The sequence below is a fragment of the Equus quagga genome, chromosome 14 (genome assembly GCF_021613505.1).
Source record: "Equus quagga isolate Etosha38 chromosome 14, UCLA_HA_Equagga_1.0, whole genome shotgun sequence".
Taxonomy (NCBI): Eukaryota; Metazoa; Chordata; class Mammalia; order Perissodactyla; family Equidae; genus Equus; species Equus quagga.
Window position 1 is genome coordinate 72,113,478 of NC_060280.1, and position 22,997 is coordinate 72,136,474.

General features: G+C 36.7%; 1 pseudogene; it reads right to left on the minus strand.

Moving 5' to 3' along the window:
* Positions 1-11,622: 11,622 nt before the first annotated feature.
* LOC124225600 (olfactory receptor 8B3-like) lies at positions 11,623-13,370 on the minus strand (annotated as a pseudogene).
* Between the last annotated feature and the right edge of the window lie 9,627 nt (positions 13,371-22,997).

Genomic DNA, 22,997 nt, shown 5'->3' on the forward strand with positions numbered 1-22,997 from the left:
TCTTCTCCAAGGGAATCTGTGGACATAGGAGAAAAAGATTACATTAAAGAAGAATTCAGCTCTTCACACAATATCTTGTCCTACAAGGGTGTATACACTGGGTATGCCTCAGACTAGCCCAACTTGGACCCATAGAATATGTTGTTACCATCATGATACTGAGTGACATGGACTTTCCCTTACTAGAGTCTTAATAGGCTAAATATGGCAAAGGGCAAGACAAAATTATCTTATTGGGGGAAGGCTATCGTTGCCGTCTGAAAATGTAACTGCTGGAAAACCAAGGGATAAGAGAGAAGGATGGACCAGGACATAATCATCCTTCTCTCATCTTACAATTTCTTCACTCACTTAAGCCTTCCCCTCACCAGTAAAGTTGTAGGCAGAGACCCTACCAACCTGGTGCTGGCCTCTAATGCAGATTAGACTTGGTGGAGTGGGACCAAGAAGTTGTTTCTAACCAAAACTAAGGGACCAAAGTCTAAGAGAATTTAAGTTACTACCCCATGTCACAGAGTAAAAGTCATAAATCTAGAAGGGTGAGTCTGTTCATGGGGAGAGAACTTACTGACTGAGACACTGCACTTTCTGAGCCTCCTAAGCTCTGAATATTCTCTGATCTCCATTGAACACATTCTCCCAGCAGTTTCACTTGAATCTCAGGACTGCTTAAAATGAGAAAGAAAATAGCAGATCTTACATCCCTGGACTTCCATCTCAAAACAAGAAGGACATTAACATAAATAAAATTCAGAAACTCACTCTCCTTAGGCCAGAAAACATTAGTGCTCTCTTACCCTTGGTGTGTACCCACATGGTCCTGGAGAGGCAATTTCAGGTTCCAGGGCTTTGCTTCTTCTGCTTCCAAAAGAATGCAGCAGAGATTTATTTCATATATGCCCTGGAAATCTTTCTAAACTACAAATCATAATTTCTGATTCTGACTTTGAGCCCTCTCAAGGAGTAGAGAAAAATAAACAGTCTTTATTATTATCATATTTGCCACTTGATAAGACAAAAAAGATGGAATTTAAGTTTTAATAATATAGAACGCTTGATTATAAACCGGGCAGAAGCTTGCTCATTGTCTTCCCCAGGGATTAGATTCTATGTGTAAAAGAGAAACAAGGGAATTATATTTACACTCTGGATCATGATCTCTCTTTAGTTCCTTAGGGGCTTAATGTTTTAATCTAGTTTACACTTCACTCTAGGGTTTGTATATCCCCTAAGGCAGAGGCAAAAATAAACACCCATCTTCTTATCATCTTCATCTCTCAAGCAAAATCTATTATATATCTTCTTTCTCTGTTTCTTTCCATATTCTAAATGGAAAATTTCCAGAGTCTGCCTACAGTCTTTTTCATTTTTTTACCTGAAATTTTTCAAAAATTGCAGTAACTCGATTTAGTTGTTGTCTCTCCTGGGTTATCTCAAAAAAAAGAATTAATGACTTTTTCCCTCATAAAGTTTTCACTTCTAAATATCTGCTAGAAATTTCTACCTGACGATCCTGCTGGGTCCTTAAATGTAATAGTTCCTTAACTGAGAGAATTAATTACTTCTCATTCTAGAAAAGAATGGGGGCTATGTAGTTAGAGGGCATGCGTTGACTCCTACTCCTACATTTACTAACTTGGACATGTTATTTGAACTCTCTATGGAAGTTCATAATTTCTAAAATAATGATGTTAATAATAGCACTTATTTCACTGGGTTGTTTTGAAGATTAAATGAAAAAATGCATGTCAAATAGTGAGACCGTTACCTCGCATGTGGTAAATAGTCAGTCAATCACAGCTGTCATTATTCATGCTCTCAAAACTTCCAATAGATCCTCCATAGTAACACAACATTTTTTTCATTTAATTTTGTTTTTCCCCATAAACTATAAGTTCTATAAGGACAAACATCTCCTCTGTCTTTCTTAGTACCATTCTCACGGTGCAATGTATAGTGCAGAGTACATAGTAGGCACTCCATAAATAATTCTGTAAGTTATATTGTCTTCTGGTGAAAACCTTCAGAATGTTTTCCACATTTCTTTCATGCTAAGTATAAGAGTCTACAACCACACTGAGTTCCATCCATTTCCCTCAGCCACCACGTACATTCAGGTACTTAGAAGGATTTAATTGAACTGTACTGCTGATTTGCAGTGGTTCCAACTATTATTCCAGCTTTTTCCCACATACTCCTTCTTAATTGGCCATATGCACTGCTTGCCGGAATAAGTTCTGAAAGCACAGATCTGTCCTTTCCTAGTTTAAGAACTTTCAGTGTTTCTCAATTATCCATGGAACAATTGAAACATTGTAATCAAAGTGTAAGTATCAAATTATGATGAAGTTTCAGATAAAATTAAAGAAGAAATCAAGTGAGAGTTAAATTTGATTAAAACTGGGAAGGTACTATTTCGATTGATTTAAGAGTTTTGAGCACATTGAGTATTGTGCAAAGTCTTACCCTTCTTAACAAATATAAACAAAAGAATGCTGGAGAATGTTTACATTTCATAGACCACAAGAGCATAATGAACAGAAAGCACCAGCCAAGTGAACCAAAGAATATATTAAAATTCAAGTTTAAATCTGCACATACTCTATTTTCTATCATTGCAAATGATAGCTTTTCTGTTCAATGTTTGCTGAAAAGTTGTAGGACTATCCTTCAAAGTATTAATCTATTAAAATAATATACTTTCCATTTTATATCTCAGGAATGTAGCATTTAACTCATGCCCTCCATTAGAAAGTTTCTTGCTTTAAGTTATAGAATTCTGTTAAAAATTAATTTAAAATAGGCACTTTTCTCACAGAATAATAAACCAGTATGTACACTGTCCTAGGGGTGAGTCAGAAAGTGAATACTCTCAAGGACCCAGACTCTTTCATTTCACTGTCCTCAGACTGTTGACTTAGTCCTCAAGCTGTTCACGTCATGGTCACAAAATGACTGCCAGTGCTCCAAGACACATCTAAAGACAGCTATAGCCAAAGAAAATAGCAAGAGAACAAGGCAAAAGAACTCTCCTCACATCTCTCTCTCTTTATATCATGAAGTAAACCTTCTCCAGAAGCCAATAGATGAACATATATCCACACAAAAATTTGTATATGAATGTTTATAGCACCGTTATTCATAATAGCCAAGAAGTAGCCAAGTTAAATGTCCATCAATTTATGAAAGGGCAAACAAGTGTATATCTCCCATGCAATGGAATATTATTCAACAAATAAAAAGGAATTAAATACCTTTATAAGTTACAAAATGGATGAACATGAAAATATTATGTAAAGTGAAAAAAGACAATCATAAAAGACCACATATTATATTATTCCATTATATGAAATATCCAGAATATTTAAATCTATGGAGACATGAAGTATATTGGTGGTTGCATAGGGCTGAGAGTGAGATAGGAGAGATATGACAGCTAAAGGGTATCACAGTCTTTGGGGAAAGAAAAAAATCTTCCAAAATTGATTGTGGTTATTGTTGTATAACTCTGTGAATAAAGTAAAAACCATTGAATTTTACTCTCAAGAATGTGAATTGTATGGTATGTAGATGATATCAAGAAAGTTATAACCAGAAAAAAAAATAGTAAAGCTCTGAAAAAAAGAAGATGAAATAAAAAGGGAAATCAGAAAACATTTTGAAGTGAAAGGAAATATAAACACAATGTAGCAAAACACATGTAATGTAGTTGTAATTCTTACAAATCAAGTTATGACACCTAAGTGCGTGCATTGGAAAAGAAGAGAGAGGTTTTAAACCAAAGGCAAACTTTCATTTTATGAAACTGCAAAAAGAGCATCAAATTAAAAACAAATTAAGCAGAAAAGTGAAATAAAGATAACAGCAAAAAAATCAATAAGATAGGAAACAGAAGAACAATATATAAAATCAGTTAATCTAGAAGCTATGCTTTTGAGATAGTAAAAGCGCTAATTCTCTAGACAGACGGATTAGGCCAAAAAGAGAAAAGATGCAAATTACCAGTATCAGAAGTATGAGAACATCGCTGTAGACCCTACAGACGTTGAAAAGGAAGCTGGTGGGGCCGGTCCTGTGGCTAAGTGGTTAATTTCATGTGCTCTGCTTCAGCAGCCCAAGATTTCACTGGTTCGGATCCTGGGCGCAGACATGGCACTGCTCATCAGGGCATGCTGGGGAGGCATCCTACGTGCCACAACTAGAAGTACCCACATCTAAAACATACAACTACTATGTATTGGGGGGCTTTGGAGAGATAATGGAATAATAAAATCCTTAAAAAAAAAAAAAAAGAAAGCTGTTGAATATTATGAGCAAGTTTATACTAATAATTTTGACAATCAATGAAAGATAAATTCGTTTAAAGACATAAACTGCCAAAATTCACTTAAGAAGAAGTAGGTAAATAGAATGACCTTATATCTATTAAAGAAATTGAATACTCTTTCAAAAAGTTTCCCACAAAGAAAATTCTGGGCCCAAATAGCTTTGATGTTAAAATCTACCAACCATTTATGAGATAAATAATACCAATTCTACACAAACTCTCAAAAGTCAAAAAAGAATTAAATTTTACAATTCAGTCTATAAGACAGAATTACCCTGATACCAAAACCAGATAAAGTAGTTACAAGGAAAGAAAACTGAAGACCAATCGCTTTCATAAACATAGATGAGAAGTTTTGTTTTTTTTAATTTTAGCAAATTGCATCAAACAGTATATAAAAACAAAAATGCATCAAGAAAAGTAAGATTTAATCTTGGGAATGCAAGGTTGGTTTAATACATGAATCAATCTAAAAAAGTAAAGTAATAAAACAAAATGTCTAAACAGGTATAGAAAAAGCTTAAAAACTATTAATAGAAGAGAACCCAGCCTCCCACTAAAAAAGCCATAAGGGAGAATACCTCTATCCCTACCTTCCTTGACAAACAGAGGAATGCACATTGACCTAAACTCAGCCAATCTCATATGCCTACCTGAGATTTAAATCTGGAGTAATGTTGCAAACATAATGGGACAGTTGGGAATCCTCAATATTCTTTCTATTAACTCCATTTGTATTTAAACAAATCTAGAGTCACTTTCTGTTGCTTCTCTGTAGAAACCCTGATGTGATATTTTCTCCCATGTATATAAGCCAAAGCATTGACTAATGAGAAAACACATATCTGTAAAATGGGTTAAATTCTAAGTTAGAAATATGAAAACAAACAAACAAAAAAGGTTTTTTTTTGTTTTTAAAGATTTTATTTTTCCTTTTTCTCCCCAAAGCCCCAGTACATAGTTGTATATTCTTTGTTGTGGGTCCTTCTAGTTGTGGCATGTGGGACGCTGCCTCAGCGTGGTTTGATGAGTGCCATGTCCGCGCCCAGGATTCGAACCAACGAAACACTGGGCCGCCTGCAGCGGAGCGCGCGAACTTAACCACTCGGCCACGGGGCCAGCCCCACAAAAAAAGGTTTTAAAGTGTTTTAGTTCAATTAATCATTGGATTTGTTGTAATTATCTTTGTACCTCACCTCTCAAAAGAGAAAAATCTTAGCTTCCTTTTGGCAAGCAATCATTGGTGTCCCACTAATAAGTCCTATTTCATGTAACATCAATTAATTTATTATAACTTTGGATTTCTGCCACAGAAAATTATTAGAAATAAGTTGCAAACAGTTTATATTTTTTTAAAAACATGGGTAAACCTAATGAAAAGGACATTGTCCAGTGGAATTTCCATCTTTGGCTGAGTGAGAAGTGATCAAATCTTTTCCTCCATAGCAACTGTAAACATGAACAAAATTGGCAAAAACAATGGTTTCAGCACTCTGGAAATCAACGAAAGGCACACAACAATCTGAGAACTGCTGATACTTTAAGAAGTGTTGAACTTTGCATCAGAAGAATGGGAATCTGTGACATTTTTTCATGCGACCTCTCCCATCAACATTCACCCTACCAATCTTGGTAGATGCAGAGGTTCTACAAGGGTGGAGCAGACCATGAAGACTAGCAGCTGTGCTGCCACAGAAAAAGGAGGCCCACTCCATTCTGAGCAGTAGGCAACACCCACATCATGTATCCTGCTTGTTGAAATATTACACATTCAGTGTCAGGAAAGCAAAGAGGGTCAATGATTCTACTAGCCTGAGGTCGTCGTCATGCTGAGAGCAAGCACATTCTAGCCTGAGTCTACAGGAATGCGCAGCACAGACTGGCGAGAACACAAATTACTCATGCTCTTCTGGCAGCCCCTGAGGCTGAATGCATGCACATAGGAGATTCAAAGGGCACAGCACAAAACAAAAACAAGGGGCATATTTGAACATGGCTTGAGCTTTTAATTCACTCCCCTACTTTCCACAAATACCTCAGCAGCATTCAGAAGCATTACTGATTTAACGTGTTTGAGCTCAATTCCTGTCCAATGATTGGCTGACTACTTAAGTATGCTGATGCAGGAGTGATCCCTCAGATTTCAGGCTTAAGGAATTGAATGAGAATTTTTTTAAACTTTCAGTAGACTTATATCTGATTCCAGCCAAAATGGATTATTCTATGCCTTCCTACTCCTTCTTAAAACTAAATAATCCTGGATATAACATAACAAACAAACTTAGGAAGACTTGTAAAGGTAAAAAGAAGGTAGATTGCCAAGTAATCTCAGGAACTGAGGACTACAGGTGGTGAGTTTCCTGGGCTTTGTTGCCTCCTGTGTATGCCAGATGTTATGCTGAGGAAGCCCGCAACCCCAAACCACCAAAGACAAATACCTAAAAAGAAAACTTTTCTCTAACCAAAAGAATAGAAAGAGGGTAGCCTTCCAGAATAGGAAGCATTTTCTTTATTAGACATCCTACAGTAGCCAAAAACTGAAGGAAAATCTGCCCCCTCACTGATGTCATCATGGCCATTTAGAGAGCTAAATTTAAACCTTCTGCTTGCTGACAGCAGGAGGTCCTTTAGTACTCTTGCAGGGATAATGTTAGCAGGGCCAAGTGAGGACGGAACTTCTACCTTTTGTCTGGCTATAGGGAGTAGCAATCTGATGCCCCCACCAGCATGGCATAAATGGGGTGGAGCAACGATTTGAACTTCCTCCCCTACTCTGCAGCAATAAAGTTGAACAAAGTGATGCTAAGTGGCACTCCACAGTCAGCAGGGCCAAGTGGGGAAGTGAGCTTCCATTCCACTCAATAGTAATGAAGTGGAACAAGCTTGTGTAAACAATGCTAGTCTTATACTTATTCTCACTCCCTGTGGTTGACAATAGGCTCACCACGGAACTACGCTTTAACCCCTCACCTAGCAGCAAAGAAGCCTTGTCAATCAGCATTTCAATTTGGATAAGGAGGAGTCAAAGATCTGAAGTGACAGTTGAACTTTTACCCCATGAGTCAGTAATGAGGTGGTACAAAAGTCAGCACTCTAACTCCACTGGGGTGATGTTCAGGGCCCAACATGGTAAATTTTGCATAATAATAATTTTTTTTAAACCCTAGCAGGTTTAGAATCAAAACACTCAAGTTCTATCTCAGTTCTATACTTTATAAATTGTGATTTTGAACAAGCCATGAACATCTCTGAACATTAATTTCATCATCTATGAGATGGGAACAGAATCCCCTTCCCCATGTACCTTATAATTCTTTTCTGAAAAAACACATAAAGGGACAGAAGTGACAGTGCAGAGAAAACTGCAACACAACACTCCTCCTTAAGAGCAAACATAAAATCCTGAACTTATCTCTATTTTTCAAACGGGTTTTTCCAACTTTATGCCAGAGAGATACTTTAAACACCCCAGGTGATTTCACCAGCCATCCCACTCACTGAGAAGAGGGGAATCTCTGTCTTAGAACTTACATCTTCCTACATAGAGTGAGACTCTACTGTCTATAGGTGCATATTTGTAAAACAAACTCTGAATGTAAAGCAGCTAATTCATCTAGTGCTCAGATGAATTTACAGTGAAATGTTCCAGTGCTCAAGAGAAACACCAACTGTGGCAGGCTTAGGGAAAAGTACTGTGTCTGTCCCCAATATGGACATTTGCTGACATAATGAATTTTCAGGTGTAATGTGACGACATAAGACCAATTTTAGAATCTATCCACGTGTAAGATAGATTCTATTCATGTAACTCTATTATGTTGCATTTGAAAATCTACCATTATATTAGTCTCTTGTATTGCCATATTTGTTTATCATATATATTACTTTGCCACACATTGCCAGGAACATAGCAGGTAAAATGTTTTTTTTTTTTTTTTAACATAAACGAATGAGTGAAGCAATAACCACATTCTCTGGCCAGATTCAGCAGGTACTTTATGCCTAGCCCTGCCTCTCTGGAGCTTCAACCAGGAATTATCTACCTGATTGTGCTTGCAAAGACTAAAGGTGCGTTGAATACCATGCAATCGATATCAGGAAAGGATCTCATAAAATACAAGACTTGAAGATACTCTGTGTGTGTGTGTATGTGTGTTCATGTGTGTTTGTGTAGGGAAGCAGTGTAACTAGGAGTAGAGAGTAGGCTTCAATTAAGTTGGGCTTCAGGAATTAAAGAGAGATTAAAGAGGAACTCAAGACCCTTTTACTCATAGTTTTCATCAGCACTTAACCACAATGCACTCTGATCATGCTGATTACAAACCTGATCCTGAGCAACAATAGCAGCTCCCTCAGAGAAAGTTTATAATAAACAAAAACAGGATGTACTCAGGGAACTTTCTTTCTGAGCCTTAACTAGGAGGACCATTTTCTGTTAGCCTGGAAACTTGAAGCTTTCACACTGACTTAGAAATAGCTCTGTCCTGGTACACAGGCACAGGCAAAATCAATGCCTTACCTGTTTGACTCTCAGCTGTGAACAATTATAATAAAATCATAATTTGCCTCATAACTTGTCAGTGCAATTCCCATAATACAAAAGAACAAAAACTACTAAGGATAAGTCTGCTGTGCATGTAAAATATCTTGACTTGATTCTTTACCTTTTGAAAAAAGTCCAAGTAGATGGACACAGAGAGCTTATTGCTAACTAAAAAGTCCTTAAGTTGCTTAACTAACAGCTGGGTTGCCTCTTTCAAGATGTTACCACCCTTAATCATTACAGGCTATATTTCAACTATTTTTATTACCTTTTTCTAATTATTTGAAGACGGAAATTAATTTTAAAGAAAGTATATTTTTCTATAAATGATAGAGATTCCATTTGATTTTGAGGCTCGTGAAATAAAAGGCTAGTGGTCAAATTCAAGCCACGCTCTGGGCCACCTCAAATCATGATAAAGTACATAACAGAGTCAGGGCTGGCCAGTGGCATAGTGGTGAAGTTTGCATGCTCTGCTTTGGTGGTCCAGGATTTGCAAGTCTCTGGCACGCTCCTAGAACCACGCCATCCTGTGATGGCATTCTACATAAAACAGAGGAAGATTGGTAAGAGTTCTTCGCTCAGGGCCAATCTTCCTCACACACAAAAAGAAAAAATACATAGAGTGGATGCACCTCTGCAAGGTATACAAAGATTTCCAAATAGCATAGATGTTATTTACTTGTTTATATACATTCTTATTCCCATGAGGAAAACAGGTTTTTCAAAGGAAGAGTAAATAAAAGAAAAAAAAAGTAAAACATACTCCAAGCAAGATCAATTATTTTCTATAAATAGAACTTGTAAAGTTAAAATGAAGCATGTTAACATTAAAGTCAGTAGATGGAGTATGAGTGGTCAATTAAAACCATAAGACATAGATTAAGGAATGTCAAACACCTAAAAAACAAACAATGCAACAAACTAGCTATGCTAAATTTTAAAATACCTAAATATTGAGTGGAGATTAGGAAAATGGTAAATAGTTAATACTATTAAATGTTTCTTAGAAAATACGTAATTGTCACTTGATACATCAAATTGAGATTTTTAGAGTAACTTTTTTCCCAAAAAATTATAATATTGCAACATTCTTTGCAGAAAAGACATTGTCACAATTAGGTTTACTCACCAAATTTTTTTTTTTTTTTAGTTAATGCTCTACTAGCTGTAATTTGACGTTTTTGTACATAAAAATCCACATAGGAGTAGCATGTGGAAGCCAACAAAAACAGGAGTGATTTAGTTATTCCCAGGTCCTCCAGCCCTTTTGTTTAACTTCTCTTTTTAATATCAAAGAATTTATGCTTTCATAATCTAGAGAAATCCTGTGATCCCCATAACATTTCTGGGTCTTCCAGAAAGGAAAGAGTCATAGGCAAAGGCTTTCATTATCATTTATTTTACTTTCTAAATTCCTTCTTTCTACCTTTGGTTTAAATTGTCCCACACTATTTTATCTCCTGTAGCTGGTGCCCCCTCTCTACCAGGTTCCCCAAATGTGGCCCTAGGTTTTTCACCTTCATTCCCCCAAACACTACCAATGTACTGACATTGTAAATTAGAGTTTTTTCAAAGCTTTACGGACAGTGGGATATGTTCACAATACTCTACAGAAAAGGATACAAATTCTGATTCAAATGCATTTGCTAACTCTAATGACCACTCTCTACACAAAAACCTTTTATTTCTTGGCCATGGGTCTGTTGAATCCTGACGAGTGACATGTTTCTGGGCTCTTTTCTCTCCCATGCCTTGTTTTCCGAATAATGAACATTTACAAATATTCCAAATTCAAGTTTGTAACTTTCAGAAAAAGTAAACTTCATCCTTGAGCCAATCATCTCTCCAATATGCTGCCCCAAAAGCCTCCTCTTTCCCAACAAAAAGAACCATCAAACTGTTTTCCTAAACAATAAACAAAAAATGTGATACCCTCCCTGAGAGAAATTCATGTATCATCCTGGAACAAAGCACAGTCAATTTTCAAATTAGCAATGTTTTCTAATATTTCATGGTTACTGAAACAAAAATAAAAGAACAAAGTGACACAAATTGTACTAGAGTAGTTTACATGAAACGGAAGAGTAAGAGTGTAGACTTTTTCTTCATGAATCTGTGTGACTTTCAGTAAAACGTTATCCACTCTGTATTTCAGTTTCCCATCCATATAATAAATACATTTTGGCAATTAGTCATGTGCTGCTTTGACTGTACAAAGATAAAAAAGAAAATGTTTTGCCTAAAGAAAGTTGATGTATAATATTTACAGATACAAAATGGATTATACTTGAGAGTCTTTACAGAATCTTCAATCTCTGGCATTCAAAGAAGACAAATTCTTGCCAGTTGGAGGATGGAAAGAAGGGAGTAGAAACAGAGTACCTGATTCACGCTTCTAATAGCAAGTAGCAGAGAAGCACACCCCCAATGACACAATGTCACTCTAGTGTGACCTAATTCGGTTTTTTAAAGACCATTCACCTTTTCCTACAGGAAAAATGAAGTTTTATGACAATTAAAAAAACAGATATAATATGTTTCTTATTTAGTATTATTACTAAACAGGAAAACAAAGATGGAGATGATATTGTGGAAATGGTGAAGAAAAAAGAAGACCTATTCTATAAGCACTGGAAATAAATTATGAGAGAAGACTTAAGTTTCCTTTACAACATTAAGGAAAAACCATGAAAGAAAGATGCCACTAAAATTACTTTAATTAAATATACAGTATCTCTCTGCCCTATAACTACATGCACAAACAGACATAGTTTTGACCAAAATTTCTCCTCCTCAGGATTTTTCTCAAAGCAAGTTTAATGTCTTTATTCCTCAAGCTATAAATTAAGGGATACATCAAGGGAACTGTATTGGTATAAAAGAAAGAAGAGGTTTTTCCCTCATCCAAAGACACAGAAGAAGATGGTTTGAGATACAGAAATACACTTGATCCAAAGAAGAGAGAAATAGCAATTATGTGGGAACTGCAGTTGTCAAAAGCTTTGGACCTGCTCTCCATGAAGCTGATGTGGAGGTTGCTGGAGAGGATGAAACCACAAGAGACAAAGATGGTGAGAATGAGCACCAAGATTTTGACGCCGACCACAATAAAAACAACTAGCTCAATGTAGGCACTCATGCAGGAGTACAGAGAAGATGTCACACAAACAATGGGTGACGACGTTTGCATCACAGAAGGTCAATCTCATCATGCATCCTGTGTGGGCCACGGCACCAGAAAATGCCATCAAGTGTGAACCAAGCATAAGTCTAGGACACACTTTAGGGGACAAGACAACATTATACAAAAGTGGGCTACAGATGGCCACATAGCCCTAATAGGTCATTGATGCCAGCACATAGCATTCAGAAATACCAAAACAACCCACAAAGTAGCAGTGGATCATGGACCCCATGCAAGAAATAATTTTCTTCTTGAATATGAAGTTAAACAAGATTTGGGGTGTAAAAACAAAAGGATAAATGAAACAATGAAGAACAAATTAAAGTGGAAAAATACATTGGTGTGTGTAAGTTTGAATTCAGCCCAATTAAAATTATCATGCCCAATTTTCCCAACAAAGTGACCACATATTTTACTAGAAACCAGAAGAACAAGAGGAGTTAAAGAACTAGCTGGACTGTTAATACCAAGAGAATGAATTCTGTCACACTAGAACCATTTCCAGGGGCCCTTCTCTAAGGGAATCTGTGGACACTAGAGGAAAAAGTTACACAGAAAACAAATCAACTCTTCCCACAATATCTCCTATCACAAGAGTAGAGTATGTGCTGGGAAGGTCTGAGAAGAGCTCAACCTTGAGCCACAGAATTTGCTTTACCATTATTATGACTGAATGAAGAGAACTTTCTCTCATCAGAGTCTTTATACACTGAATAAAGTAAAGAGTACCAAAGCTTCTAAAACACGAAGGCTACTCCCTCTACACAATAATGACTGCTGGGGAAAGAAAAAGGAAAAGGGAGAAGAAGTTTGTACTTGATCAGAATCATCCTTCTCCCATTCAACATTTCTTCATTCACTTGACACTTCCCCTCACCAGTAAAATTGGAGGCAACAACCCTGGTTACCTTGTGCTGGCCTCTAAAGAAGACTAGACTTGGTGGAATAGAAATTAAAGCAATGTTTCTAATCCAAAAATAAGGGACAAGAGTCTAAGAGAGGTTAATTTACTGCCCCATGCCAGAGAAAAAGCCCTAAACCTAGAAGGGTGAGACCTAGATCCATGGAGAGGGAACTTACTGATGCATCTTTTCTGCTCCCTAATGTCTCTAATCATTCCCATGCCTTCTTGAGAAATACTTTAACCAATTTCACTTGAGTCTCAGGACTGAAAAAATGGGAAAGAATGTAGTGTATTCTAGATCCATGGCCTCCATCTCAAAAAGGAGAACATTAATACAAATGGTATTCAAAAATTCACCCTCCTTATGCCAGAAAACCTTGGTGCTTCCTATCATTGTTTTTACTGCCATGGTCCATGGTGGTTCTATTCTTAATTTTTTGAGGAATCTCCATACTGTTTTCCATAGTGGCTGTACCAATTTACATTCCCACCAGCAGTGTATTATGGCTCCCTTTTCTCCACATCCTCTCCAACATATTATTTCTTGTCTTTTTAATTATAGCCATTCTGACAGGTGTGAGGTGATATCTCATTGTAGTTTTGAATTGCTTTTCCATAATAATTACTGATGTTGAACATCTTTTCATATGCCTGACCATCTGTATATCATCTTTGGTGAAAAGTCTGTTCAGATACTGTGCACATTTTTTGATTGTCTCCTTTGTTTCTTTGTTGTTGAGTTGTATGAGTTCTTTATATATTTTGGATATTAACCCCTTATTGGATATATGGTTTGCAAATATGTTCTCTCAATTGTTAGGTTGTGTCATTGTTTTGTTAATGGTTTCCTTTGCTCTGCAGATGCTTTTTAGCTTGATTTAGTCCAATTGTTTATTTTTCCTTCTTTTTTCCTTGCCTGGTGAGACATAATATTCAGGATACTGCTAAGACAAATGTCAAAGAGTGTACTTCCTATGTGTTCTTCTAGAAGATTTATGGTTTCAGGTCTTAATTCAAGTCTTTAATCCATTTTAAGTTAGTTTTTCTGTATGGTGTAATATAATCATCTGCTTTCGTTATTTTGCACATGGAGGTCCAGTTTTCCCAACATCTTTTATTGAAGAGACTTTCCTTTCTCCATTGTACATTCCTGGCTGCCTTGCCAAAAATAGGCTGTCCAAACATGTGTGGATTTGTTTCTGGGCTCTTGATTCTGTTCCATTGATCTATGTGTCTGTTTTTATGCCAGTACTATGATGTTGTGATTACTATATACTTGCAGTATATTTTGAATTCAAGGAGTGTGATACCTCCAGATTTATTTTTTCCCCCTCAGGATTGCTTTGGCTATCCAGGGCCTTTTGTTGTTCCATATAAATTTTAGGATTCTTTGTTTATTTCTATGAAGACTATAATTGAGACTTTGATAGAGATTTCGTTGAATCTGTAGATTGCTTTAGGAAGTATGGACATTTCAACTCTGTTAATTCTTCCAATCTATGGGCATGGATTATCTTTCTGTTTCTTTATGTCTTCTTCAATTTCTTTCAACAATGCTTTATTTTTTTCAGTGTATACATCTTTCATCTCTTTGGTTAAATTTGTTCCCAGGTATTTCATTTTTGTGTGTGTGTGTGATTGTTAATGGGATTAGATTGTTAATCTCTCTTTCTGCTATTTTGTTGTTACCATATAGAAATACAACTGATTTTTGCATGTTGATTTTTTATTCTGCAACCTGACTGTATTCATTTATTGTTTCTAATAGTTTTTTAATAGATTCATAGGGTTTTCTATATATAAAATCATGTCTTGTGCAAAAAGCAATAGTTTTACTTCTTCATTTCCAATTTTGATTCCTTTACTTCTTTTTCTTGCCTAATTGCTCTGTCTGGGATTTCCAATACTATGTTAAATAAGAGTGAAGAAAGCGGGCATCCTTATATTTTCACTGTTCTTAAAGAGATAGCTTTCATTTTTTCACCAATGAGTCTGATGTTAGCTGTGGTTTGTCATATATGGCCTTTACTATGTTAAGGTACTTTCCATCTATACCTATTTTATTTAGAGATTTTTATCACAAATGGATGCTGTTATCTTTTCAAATGCTTTCTCTGCATATATTGGGATAATCGTGTGATTGTTATTCTTCGTATTGATTGATTTGTCTATCACATTGATTGATTTGCAGATATTGAACCATCCCTGCATCCCTGGAATAAATCCCACTTGGTCATGTTGCACATTTTTAATGTATTGTTGTATTGAATTTGCTAGTATTGTATTGAGGATATTTGCGTCTATGTTCATCAGTGATATTGGTCTGTGATTTTCTTGATTTGTGTTGTCCTTGTCTGGTTTTTTATCAGGGTGATATTTGCCTCCCAGAATGAGTTAGGAAGATTTCCCTCCTCTTCAATATTGAGGAAGAGTTTTAGAAGGATAGGTACTAAATCTTCTTTGAATGTTTGGTAGAATTCACAGGTGAAGCTGTCTGGTCCTGGACTTCTGTTTTGGGGGGGAGGTTAGGTTTTCTAATCTCCTTACTAGTGATTGGCATACTCTGATTCTCTATTTCTCCTTGATTTAGTTTTTGAAGTTTTTCTTATTCTAAGAATTTATCTATGTTTTCCTGATTGTCCAATTTGTTGGTGTATAACTATTTGTATGATTCTCTAAGTCTTTGTATTTCTGTGATGCTCATTATAATTTCTCCTCTTTTGTTTCTGATTTTATTTATTTGAACTCTCTTTTTTTATTGATGAGTCTAGCTAAATGTTTGTTAATTTTGTTTTATCTTTTCAAAGAACCAGATCTTAGTTTTCTCAATTTTTCCTTTTTTTTTTAGTCTCTATTTCCTGTACTTCCCTTTTGATTTTTATTATTTCATTTTTTTCTATTGACTTTGGTCTTGTTCATTTTCGAATTTCTTTAGGTGCACTGTTAGATTGTTTACTTGAGGTTTTTCTTGTTTTCTGAGTTAGGCCTCTTGTGTTATAAACTTCCCTCTTAGTACCAATTTTGCTATATCCCATAAATTTTGGCATATTGTATTATCATTTTTGTTTGTCACTAGGTTTTTGTTGATTTCTCCTTTGATTTCTTCATTGACTCAATGGTTGGTCATTAGCATTTTGCTAAATCTCAACATATTTGTGACTCTTCTAATTTTCTTACTGTAATTGGTATCTGGTTTCATACTGTTGCAGTCAGAAAAGATGTTTGGTATTATTTCAATCTTCTTAAATTTATTGAGGCCTGCTTTGTGGCATAATGTGTGAGCTATCCTGGAAAATGTTCCATATGCATACAGAAAGAACATGTATTCTTCAGTTTGGGGATGAATGTTCTGTATGTGTCTACTAAATCCATCTGATCTAATGTGTCATTTAAGGCCAATGTTTCCATATTAATCTGTTTGGATGATCTATCCACTGATGTAAGTGGAGCTTAAAAGTCCCCTACTATTATTATATTATTGTCAATTTCTCCTTTTATGTCTGTTAATAATTGTTTGCTTACTGCTGTTTTTGGATTGTTGCATTTATCATTATGTAATGCCTTTCTTTGTCTCTTTTGATAGCTTTTGTTTCAAAGTCTATTTTGTCTAAATATTGCTACTCCAGTTTTCTTTTTATTTCTATTAGCATGGAATATCTTTTTCTCTCCATTTCCTTTCAGTTTGTTAGTGTCTTTAAGTATGAAGTTTGTCACTCATGCTACATATATATGGGTTTTGTTTTATTTATTCATTCAGCCACCCTTTGTCTTTTGATGACCATTTGGTCCATTTATATTTAAAGTAACAATCGATAAGTATGCACTTATTGCCATTTTGTTCTTTTGTTCTGGATGTTTTTGTAGCTCTTCTCTGTTCCTTCTTTCTCTTGCCCTGTTCCCTTGTGGTTTATGGCTTTCATTACTGTTATGTTTGGATTTCTTTCACATTATTTTTTGAGTATTTATTATAGGTTTTTGGTTTATGGTTACATGAGGTTCATAGGTAATGACTTATGTAGATAGCAATCTATATTAATTTGATAGTCTCTTAATTTTGACTTCTTTCTAACATCCCTATACTTTTACTCTCCCACCATGTTTTACATTTTTGATGTACTTTACCTCTTTTATTTTTTTGGTATCCCTGAACCTCTTAAGACAAATGTAGATAATTTTTGTACATCTGCCTTTTGATCTTCATACTAGCTTTATTGGTGGTTGATCCACCACTTTTCTTGTATATTTGCCTCTACCAGTGATAATTTTTCTTTGGTAATTTTCTTATTTTTATTTGTGGCCTTTTCTTTCCCAATACATAAGTTCCTTTAACACTTCTTGTAATGCTGGTTTAGTGGTAATGAATGCCTTTAGTGTTTGCCAGTTTGTAAAGCTCTTTATCTCTCCTTCCATTAAGAATGATAGCCTTGCTGGGTAGAGTATTCTTGGTTGTAGACTTTTTCCTTTCAACACTTTGAATATATTGTGTCACTCCCTTCTAGACTGTGCAGTTTCCACTGAGAAATCAGCTGATATCCTTATGACGATTCCTTAGTATGTAACTTGTTGCCTTTGTCTTGCAGTTTTTAGGAATATCTCTTTAACTTTAGTTCTTGACATTTTATTATAATCTGTGTTGATGTGGGCCTCTTTGGGTTCATCTTATTTGGTACTGTCTGTGCTTCTGGTACCTTGCTTTGCTTAAGGAAGTTTCCAGCTATTATTTCCTTAAACAGATTCTCTGTCCTTTTGTCTTTCTCTTCTCCTTCTGAAACACCTACATAACACAGATGTTACTACTCTTGATGTTGTCCCAGATGTCCCTTAGACTGTCCTCATTCTTTTTAATTTTTTTTTCTTTTTTATGTTCAGCTTGGGTGATTTCCTCTGCTCTTTCATCCAGATCACTGATCCATTCTTCTGTATCACCCTCCCCTGCTGCTGATTCCCTTTAGTGAATTTTTCATTTCCATTATTGTATTCTTCAGTTCTATTGGTTCTTTTTTATATTTTCCAATTCTTTGTTGAAGTTCTCACTGTGTTCATCTATTCTTTTCCCAAGATCAGTGAACACATTTATAGCTATTAGTTTGTACTCTATATCAGGTAGAAAGTTTATCTCTGTTTTGTTTAGTTCTTTTTTCTGAGGATTTGTCCTATTCTTTTATTTAGAGCATATTATTGTGTCTCCTCATTTTTCCTACTTCTCTGTGCTTATACCTATGTATTAGGTAGATCAGCTACACCTCTCCATCTTGGAAATGTGGTCTTATGTAAAAGAGGCCTTATGGGGCCCGTAAATGTGCTTTCCTCTTTTCACTTGTTCCAAATGCTAAATGGGTGGCCCCTGTGTGGGCCGTGTGTGCACTTCTGTTTTGATGGTGTTGTTCTTGCTGCTGGTGCATGGACAGGCTAGGCTAGCCCCTGGGCTTCCTGGTGGTAAGACTCAACCAGGTGTAGCTGCCAATGTCATTTTATTGGGTAGGGCAATCCCAGGCACCACTGGCTGTGAGATCTAATAGAATATAAGTACTGCAGTTTTGCTGTTAAGAGTGTCAGGCCCCCAGTTTGGCTGGTTGCTAGGTTCAGGGGGTCACAATTGCTGCAGAACTCCAGTGTAGCCCCCTGCATCACATCACTATTGTCAGCTCTCTCAGGATTGAAGATGAGTTGGACCAAACCTAGAAACATGGTACATAATCATTTCAGGTGTTGGGAAGCAGGACAGATTCCCTGTGTGGCTTTTTGTGATGGCCAGCAGCACAAGTCGACCGTTGTTGACATGCCCTTCCTTTCATGGACCCATCTGAACTGCCAATGCAGGCCCACTCCATATGCACACCCCATGAAGGCAGACCCACTTGCCCTCCTGCAGAGGTCCCACACTCTCCTCCTCAGGTTCACCATGGGATTGCTAGTGAGTGGGGCCAGTAGCTTGGTCTAGCTGCCTACCCTGGCTGTGCTTGATTGGATCAGTGTCTAGTGGGCAGGGCAGACCTCTGCACTAATAGGCTAGAGGAAGGAATCCAGTAGATTCTGCCAATATCCGTGTCAGCATGACAGAACTATGCCATAATAAAGACTGTCATAAGTGTCTCAGTCCTTCAAGGGGTGGGCCTAGCCACCTCCTGTTTTTCTGAGATGTACTTAGAGCTTAGTAAGTGAGTCTCTTTTACCATTGGAACACGCACATTTCTTTCTGGTGTTTTGTCTTGGTTTCTGATATGGGTGTAACTCTGTGTGGGTCCTTTTAGAGCAAGTTTTTCTTTCTCTACCGTTCAATAAAGGGGTATTTCTCTATTGATTTGCAAAGCTAGGAAAGCCAGATATGATGGATCATGCCTCAGTTGTGCTGAATCTAAAGTCTGGGGTGCTTATTGTGGCATAGATCTGCTGCTCAGGGTCCCCTCCTCCTCTGGGAAAAGCTTTGTGCCTTTACGATTCCTCACCATCATGAAATGCTGCAGCTAGGAGGTTTTTTTTTTTCTTCATAAGAGGTATATTTCTGCATCTTCCAATCCTGTTACTGCTGTCCCTTGTTGTAGAGGGTCTTTTAATCCAGGTATCAGATCTCTCTCAGATGAAATATTTCCACAGGTAGCTGCATATTTCTTGTGCCCATGGGAAGAGGTGAGTTCAGAGTCTTCTTATGCCACCATCTTCCCAGAATGGACAGTACCTTTTAAAGGGGAAATTGGCATGGTCAAGTCAGGTCCCACAGAAATGGCCAGAATGTTGAGGGCTTGAGCAATATTACATGGAGTGGTACTTTATAAATATGTGGTGGAAGAATATTTTTTAGTTTAATGGTGTGGGATAGCTGAAGTTCCCCCACCTCTTCCACTTCTCTGTCATGATGGATATAACATGACTTTGGAATGACTTCTAGGTTCAGGGCTATTACCTGAGTGGTCGCCTGTAAGTATTCAAAATGTTTAGATGCTTGAGACCACAAATGGCAGAGTGTCATACCACACAGAACCTATCTTCCTTAGCAATTACCACGTTTACAATTTTACAGTTGATGGATTTTTTCATCAGTTTCTTCTTCTTCCTCTATTCTCTGTTTTTGTTTTCTTAGTGAGCCTGGCTAAGGGTTTATAAATTCTGTTTATCTTCTCAAAGAACCAGCTCCTTGTGTCACTAGCCTTTTTTACAGTCTTTATTTTTCAATTTCATTTATTTCTGCTCTAAATTTTATTATTTCCCTCCTGCTGAGTTTTGGCTTTGTTAGTTCTTCTTTTTCTAATTTTGTTAGGTGTAGTTTAAGATTGTTTCTTTGAGCTTCTTCTTGTTTGTTAACATTGGCTTGTATTGCTATAATTTGCCCTCTTAAGACTGCTTTGCTGCATCTCATATGAGTTGGTATGGTGTGTTTTCATTCTCATTTGTCTCCAAATATTTTTTGATTTCTCCTTTTATTTCTTCGACAACCCATTGGTTGTTCAGCAGCATGTTATTTAGTCTCCACATTTTTGTTCTTTTCCCTGCTTTTTTCTTGTAGTTCATTTCTAGTTTCATAGCATTATGGTCAGAGAAGATAGTAGATATGATTTCAATCTTCTTAAATGTAATGAGGTTTGCCTAGTTTCCCAATATATGGTCTATCCTTGGGAACGTTCCATGCACACTTGAGAAGAATATATACTTTGCTGTTTTTGGATGGATTACTCTGTATACATCTATTAAGTTCATCTGGCCTAGTTTTTCATTTAATTACACAAACTTGTTGTTGACTTTTTCTCTAGATGATCTATCAATTGAAGTAAGTGGAGTGTTGAGGTCTCCTACTATTATGGTGTTGTTGGTAATATCTCCTTTTAGGCTTTTTAATAGTTGCTTTATGTACTTTGCTGCTCCTGTGTTGGGTGGATATATTTTTATAAATGCTATGTATTCTTGCTAGAGAGTTCCTTTTATCATTGAATACTGCCCCTCTATGTCTCTCTTTACCTGTTTTATCTTGAAGTCTACTTTGTCTGACATAAGTATGGCAACACCTGCTTTCTTTCGTTCTCCCTTAGCTTTGAGTACTGTCTTCCATCCCTTCACTCTAAGCCTATGTTTGTCTTTAGAGCTGAGATGTGTTTCCTGGAGGCAGCATATTGTTGCATCTTGTTCTTTAATCCATCCTGCCACTCTTGGTCTTTTGATTGGAGAAGTCGGTCTTTTTACATTTAGAGTGATTTTTTGGTATATGAAGGCTTAATGCTGCCATCTTATCACGTTTTCTGCTTCTTCTGCATATCCTTTATTTCTTGTCCCATGTATATTGGGCTATCAGTTTGATTAGGTGGCTTTTTATGTTGGTTTTCTTCATTTTCTCCTTGTTTGTCATATATGTCTCTGTTCTAATTATTTGTTTAGTGGATACTATGAGGTTCATAGAGAAAGTCCCACAGGTGAGATAGTCCATTTTCTGATTGCTTCTTATTTCCTTAAACTATACTGATTCTTTCCCTTTTCCTCTTCCCCTTCTAAGTTATTTTGTCATATCTAATTCCATCTTGTATTATGAGTTTGTGGTTAAGGTGATGATATGATTTTCATTTTGATGTTTTCCTTTTTTTTATCCTTGATTTTAGAGTTAAGTGTTTACCAGTGTGATCTGATAGGGAGTTGCCAATTTCTGATTGTTGCATACCTATTAATCTCCTTGCTCAGGGTTTTATAGCCCCTTTCCTGTTTTCTTTTTTTCCTTTCAGGTATGAGAGCCTTCTTGAGGATTTCTTGTAGTGGGGGTTTTGTGGTGATGAACTCCCTTATCTTTTGTTTATCTGGGAAAGTTTTTATTTCTCTGTCCTATCTGAAGGAGATTTTTGATGGATAGAAAATCCTTGGCTGGAAGTTTTTGTCTTTCAAGATTTTGAATATGTCATTCCACTCTCTCCTAGCCTGTAAGGTTTCTGCTGAGAAATCTGCTGAAAGCCTAATAGGGGTTCCTTTGTAAGTTATTTTCTTCTGCCTTTCTGCCTTTAATATTTTTTGTTTGTCACTGACTTCTACCAGCTTTTCTACTATATACCTTTCAGTAGTTCTTTTTACATTAACATAGTTGCAAGTTCTAGTAGTCTCTTTCATGTGGATTTCCATCTTCTTCCCTTGGTTGGGAAATTCTCCACTATCGTTTCTTTGAACAAGATTTCTGCTCCATCTTCCTTCTCTTCTCCCTTCTCTTCTCCCTCTGGAATAACTGTAATTCTTATGATACATTTACTAATTGAGTAAGATATTTCTCTGAAAGCCTCTTCATTTCTTTTTACTCTTAGTTCTCTCTTCTCCTCCTCCTGAAGCATTTCTATAGTATTGTCTTCTAAATTGCTAATTCAGTCTTCCATATTGTCAGTTTTGTTGTTTAGGGAGTTCAGATTTTTTTTTATCTCATCCATTGTGATTTTCATCTCCAACAATTCTGATTGTTTCTTCTTTAAAGTTTCAGTCTCTTTTGCAAAGATGATCCTGAATTCGTTAATTTGTCTTTCTGTATTTTCTTGTAACTCATTGAGTTTTTTTTTATGATAACTATTTTGAAAACTTTGTCATTTAGGTTATGGATTTCTGTCTCTTCAGGTTTGGTTTCTGGGTACTTGCCATTTTCCTTCTGGTCTGGACAGTTAATATAGTTTCTCATACTGCTTAATGGTGTGGATTTTTGTCTCAACATGACGTTATTATCTGGTCACTACTACCATGTGCCTCCACTGGGTGAGGAGCAGATGCTCCGTATTGTGGGTCCAGCATGATCTGGGGCTCCCCAACTCTGGGCACTGGCTGCTTTTCTCACTGTGCAGTGATCTGCTGGATAGCAGATCTAGAGCACTGGGTAGGGGAGGGGTGCTCTCCTTCCCCTGTGCTCCCCCCAGCCTCTGCTTCTCACTCTGTGCAGAGCTCTGGATGATAGTAGAACTGGATTGCAAGGTGGGCTAAGGAGCACATTCTTATACCTGAATGTGCCCCCCAAACTTATGCCTCTCTCTCTGTGTGGTGCTCTGGTCACTCACAGGGCTCTACCTGCCACTGCTTCTCTCTCCATGCAGTC